Genomic DNA, 6,089 nt, shown 5'->3' with positions numbered 1-6,089 from the left:
ACAAGGCAGCAGAAGAGTCTAAAAGTGAGTAAATATAGCCAACACTATGCATAAATTATTATGAGCAGAGATCACTTAAACCCAACACACTAGAAGTGAGCTGACCAGAGTAAAGGGAAGTGGAACATCCTACTTACAAAATATTATACCTCTTTTATATATGTCAAAGGTTTATTTCTTTTTTTTTTCCTGCCATGTCTCAACCTCCTCCATGACCACTAACAAATGGATCAGGACTCAAGGTTGTCTCTCTATTGAGGCTGAATTAGGAAGACAATTGCAGGTAAGGTTTAAAAAATCAAATATTTCTAGAACTTTTGGAGATCACTGATTTGGAGATAAAGGCAACACCAAGGCCCTTAAGTTCAACATCTCCATTTTACAGATGAGGAAACTGAGGTTTAGAGAGGATGAGTAACTTGTGGATCAATCAAGATGGCAGGCTAGTCCAGGACAGCTAAATCTTGTTGACTTCCCTGTAGCAGGTATCCATACTGCCTGTAACAAAAGTCAGCCCAGTGAGATTCCCTGAAATTTGGGAATAAATTAGTTGAAAGGTGGCTGACATTCTAAACCAGAGGATTAAGAAATGTTTTTTTTATAATTATTATACTTCAAAATGAATTTTCCACTGTAAACAAGCTGAGGCATACAATTATAATGGAATACTACTACTCCATAAGAAATGAGGAACAGGTTAATTAAAAAATACAGAAAGATCTACATAACATTAAGAGTGAAATGAATAAAACAAAGAAAATAATTATACAGCAACAGAAATATTGTTTGAAGCCTTTCTTGTATATGATCATATCCAGAGAAAGAATGTATAAATGGAAATAAGCAAGACATAGTTTTGTATATACTGTAAAAATAAAAGGGTTAGGTGATTTTAAAGGGCACATCATGGGTGCTTACAAATGTTTCAATTGAATGGGATGGAATTAGAAATGCTGACTTATTTTATGAAACCTGGCTAATGGAAATCTCCAGTTTGTAGAGAGTTTGACTGTGAGACAAGGAAGAAGACAGAAGACAGATGATATTTCTAAGTATGAATAGTAAGGAAGAATAGTTTGGAACTTGAGATGTTTATCTTGTTTTCTTTTGTTCTGTTGAATCACTTTCTTGGAAAATAGATGTGATTTTTTTGTCATGCCTCGTCCCATGTCCCTGGTGTGTGTGTGTGTGTGTGTGTGTGTGTCTGTGTCTGTGTCTGTGTCTGTGTCTCTGTTTGTGTTTTGTGACTGTATTTTAACACCTTATGACTGAAAGTGCTTTCCTTCAGAGTTAATTGTGATAACATAGTTCAAGGTCAGTGGAAGCTCTATACTTCAGCATTCCTTTTAACTTGTTCCTTGTTCTCTCTGGATTCCTGTGTCAGAGATCATTGAACCTTGTAAATTTTTAATAAATATGTTGTCACAATGGAGTCAGTGAAAGCAACATTGATTATAAGAAATGTATGCCTGGCCTTGTCTCTTCACTGATTTTTTTCATACACCTGTTTTTCCTGTGCCATCATAACACTCAGGAGTGAATTCTGAAGGAATCCATCAACACACTTACAAAATATTGAGCAAGGTGATCACTTGATTGAATCGGTGGTCAGATTTAATGAAGTGGCATTAAATATATTCTGGAAACAAATGTTAAATAATGATAGTCAATAGATTTCTACCAGGCTCAAGAACTAGATTATAGTGACCAACAGATTGAACCATCTCACAAGTTTACAGACAGAACAAATTCAATGCACGATTAATGCATTGGACAACTATGTTGTCATAATCTCTGCTGTTCAGTGATGAAATAACTTTATTTTGAACTAATGGCAAAGTGGACAGAGAGTCAATCAACAAGAAACTTTTATCTAGACCTTTTAAAAAGTAATCTTGCTTGCTCAATTCTTTGCAAGAAGAGCAATGAATGATGCCTTGAAAGGAACAGCAAAGAGAGCTCTGAACATCATAGTTGCTGGAAAGGAGGTTTTGCCTGACTAATGATTTTTTGCTTTTAACTATGTGGATGTATATAGCATGATATTAGAAATGACTTTAGCTTGGATAATACATGTATATATACACACATAAATATATATGTATGCATTAATATTTGCCACATCGACATTATACTCAGTGGCTTTTGAAAAAGTAAGTGATTGAGTTCCTGACTTTCTTCTTCCAAGGACTCTTAAAGTAAACATTTTTTCTTGTGAGGAATATGAAATGGTCTGCTCTCCCTCTTCCATCTCAACAGAAATGACAAGATGGCAAATATTTAGTAACTAAAGCTCATGGCATTTCTAGGCAAGCCTGAGCCTAGGTTTGGGGGTCCTCCTTTTCATTTGTGTTTCTGGTTAACCAAATGTTTGATCTGAAACTGTTGATCTTTTAAAATTTATTTTTTCCAAATTACATGTTGATACAATCTTCAATAATTATTTTCTGAAATTTTGTGACCCATGTTCCTCCCTCCCACTCATTCCTCCTCCCTCTCAAAGATGGCATGTAATATTGTATGTCATACATGTTTTGTCATACATTACATTTCCATATTTGTCACAACTTGAAAAAGAAACATATCACTTCCACTAGAGAAAAATCCATGGAGAAAATAAAGTGAACAATGCTTTCGTTTTTATGAATAAAAATTAATCTGGAAGCTTATAACTAGATTTATAAGCATTTTTTAGTAAAGAGAGAGGAAATAGAAAGAAAAGGGGGTTCATAGTCTTTCTAATGTTGGGGAAAGATATAGTCCTCCATTGGTGACAGCCTACAAAATTCAGCCTTGCAGAGATCAAGAGGTAAGATAAAAGAGAGCAATGAGCCAGCCCAGCCCAGGAATCAAATTAGTTCCAGAGTGGAAGTAAAGAGACCACTCTGTTTCCAGTGTTAGTTTTTTAAAACCTATAGCTCCTCCCAGATCTACATCATAGACCAGTGATGTTGAACCTTTTAGAAACTTTTAGGGACCCCTTGACAGCACCCTGCCTCACCCCCAGACTGTGTGCCATGCCCTGCCCCTTATTTTGGGGGCTAGGGCCAGGTTCCTAGTCCCCCCAAACTGCCTCTTGCAGCCATGGGACCTGCCCCTGCACCTAGTCACATGGGAAACTTGCCAAGGGAGGGGGTTGATGGCCTGCTTGGTCCACTGTGAAGGTGGGAGATGGGGAAAGCCTGGGAGGGGATAAAGTCATCTCCTACAGCCATGGGGATCCATCCATGCATCCATCCCCCCCCCCAGGCTGCCTGTTAGGTTGTGACCCATTTAGGAATGGGATTGGGGGGTGGAGGGACCTTAGATAGCTTTTGAGAGGTGGGGTCACCCCCTCAGACTAGTGACTGGCTGTAAAGGAAGGAAGTAAAGATCTTTTAGGTGGTGGTACTGGGCCAGAGGTATGGCGGAGAGGGGGAAGGGAGTACCTTCTGGGAGGGGTGTGGATGTGCTCATTGAAATGTCTCTGCATGCAGTCTGCACATGTTCCATAGGTTCACCATCATAGACCTGTCATATTTGAAAAGTCAGCAAGAGGCTTTTTTTTCTCTCCCACCAACTCAAATGTAGTTCTATATAATCTCAATTCTTTGAAACCATCAAGGGAAAATATTCAAAAGGGGATAATAATTATCCTTGTACAGCCACCTAATTATAGCTTAACAACCCCTCAGTCACTCAATCAATCAATCCATCAATCAATATGTATTAGATATCTACTATATGCTGGACACTGTGCTAAACACTAGAGATACAAAAAGAAGCAAAAGAAATTCCTGCCTTCAAGCACTTTTCCATTTAATGAGGGCAACAACATACAAACAAATATATGCATTATAAGCTATAAATATAAAATAAATAACATTGAGGAAGATTCAGGAGGGGCTGGGGGAAGTTTCATGTAAAATGAGGAATTTTAGTTGGAACTTAAAGGAAATCAAGGAGATTGGTAGTTGAAACAAAGAAGGGAGCACATTCCAGTCATGAAAACAGCCAGAAAGAATGCCCTGAGCTGAGAGATGGAGTGTCTTGTTAGTGGAGCAGCCAAGAGGCTACTGTCACTGGATCGAAGACTGTGTCAGAGAGTAAGGTGTAAGTTATCAGTTTTTCTGACTTCAAGCCAATTAAAAGACTATTTTGTCATAGCATAAACTCCTGACTCATCCAAGTGGTCTCTTGGAATGAAAACAATCTGGGAATTTATTTGTGCATGTTTCAAGGACAAGTCCTCATGGACCAATCTACCCATGTCAATTTCTAAATGATGAAGTGGTAGCAGATCAATTTAGGTAAGCAAGGGGCTAGAGAGGCAGAAGACCTATAGTTTTTTTTAAACAATTTATATGGCTTAAATCTCACTATGGTGTATTTTCAAACTCTTGATTGGGTTTTTCATTATTGATTTGTTCTTTGAGTTAATTTTAACTGATCTTGGGTTTAGCAATTATACAGGCAAAATTCATTATTACCATATTTTAATTTCCCTTATTTATATTAATAGTATTAACCATGAAAGGCAGCAGAGTATAGAGGGCTGGGTTAAGATTGAGGTAGACTTGGTGACAAGTTCTGTCTCTGAGTATATTTACAAGTTCTAATCAGGAATTAATTTTTATGATTTGGGGATGCAAAACTAAAATTTTGGAGAATGCTCAAAATCATGTTACTCTCTATTTCCCATAACATTTGTTTTATGATTTTAAATTTTATTCAGTGACCACAATAATAAATAGTGAAACACTACCTTCTATGACAGAATAATACTAAAAAAGTTTCAATGGTTGTCTTGTTTATCATTATTATTATTATTATTATTATTACAAATCAATATATCATGCCTATGACATAACATATCTGGCAAGGAAATGATTTCCATTATCTTTCTTAAAAATGCATTTAGTTGGTGGTTGTGACAAATTCAAAGAAGGGAAGAGGGAGGTTGGGGTCCCCATCTTATGACTGGAGTCAGGTGATAAACTCCCAAATCATACCACCTTAGCATCAGGAAGAGACAAAGGAATCAGGCTAAATTTAGAAGAGATTGATGGAAGCAGAAACCAAAATTCCTACTCTGGAGAATGCTACTGTTCCATACAAGAAAGGTACTGGTGATGGATTGACAATTCCATGCCAATATCACAGAGTAACACCTCAAACTCTTTTAGAAATTTGGCAAAGTAAAGCAATTTTATTTCATTTTCCCATAAATTTGGTGTAATTGAAGGACAGTCGGTCCCAAGGGGACTGTGTTGTCAACTTCGAAATCAAATAGGAAGCTGATCAAGTGATCCAGGGTCTCAATTGGAAGTGGTCCTGATTAAGAAGCTGGTGTTATGGTGGGCACATGCCCAGGTCAAGAGATATGATCATAAAAAGAATGACAAAATCCTTTGAATCTTCATTAAGCACTGATCCTTCTCAGTAAACTTCAGTGTCAGTGGAAAGAAAAAAAGTAATTGAAGACAAGCTGAAAATGATGGCCAAAGACCCTCATGCCAAGTTCTCAACAGCCAATGTCTATTCCTACTTTAAATCACCAGATTAAAAAAAAAGATTAGTTTTACTCTGAAACTGCTTGCTTGGAAAATCTTATAGATGATGTTGGGAAAAAGCTGTTAGAGCAAAGAAAGCTGCTTTATAGACTTAAACCCCTCTGCCTTTGAACTTCATAGATTTAAGTAGTACAGTCCAAGAGTAATCACAATGCTAGAGCTTGGTAACATGGTATTGTAAACTATTTTTATGGATATTCCTTGTCTAAAGTAGATGTTGTTGTTCATCCTTCATTTCTTAAGAGACAAATGACATCACATAGGGTAAAATAGTGGATGAGGGATGTTATCGTAACTTGCATGTAAATATATTTTAAATGTAGAAATTACACAAAGTCTTTAGCCTCACTGCCCAGAGTTATTGAAATTCAGTAGCAAGACAACAATCAAGAGGTATAGAAAAGCAGGCAATTCAGGGTTGACCTTTGTGTCTTTGATATCTCACCATGCTCAAAGGGCTCCATTGTTTATGGTCCAGCTAGTTTCATGCTTTGGAACAAATTGTTCTTATCATTCCATTCTACAAGGAAATCTTCA

The 6,089-nt window shown here is 37.0% G+C and overlaps 1 pseudogene; it reads left to right on the top strand.

Annotated features, from left to right (window-relative positions):
* Positions 1–5,044: 5,044 nt before the first annotated feature.
* On the top strand, positions 5,045–5,545 carry LOC100619807 (probable RNA-binding protein 18; annotated as a pseudogene).
* Positions 5,546–6,089: the final 544 nt, after the last annotated feature.

The sequence above is a fragment of the Monodelphis domestica genome, chromosome 7 (genome assembly GCF_027887165.1).
Source record: "Monodelphis domestica isolate mMonDom1 chromosome 7, mMonDom1.pri, whole genome shotgun sequence".
Lineage (NCBI taxonomy): Eukaryota > Metazoa > Chordata > Mammalia > Didelphimorphia > Didelphidae > Monodelphis > Monodelphis domestica.
This window is presented reverse-complemented; position numbering and strand designations above follow the sequence as displayed.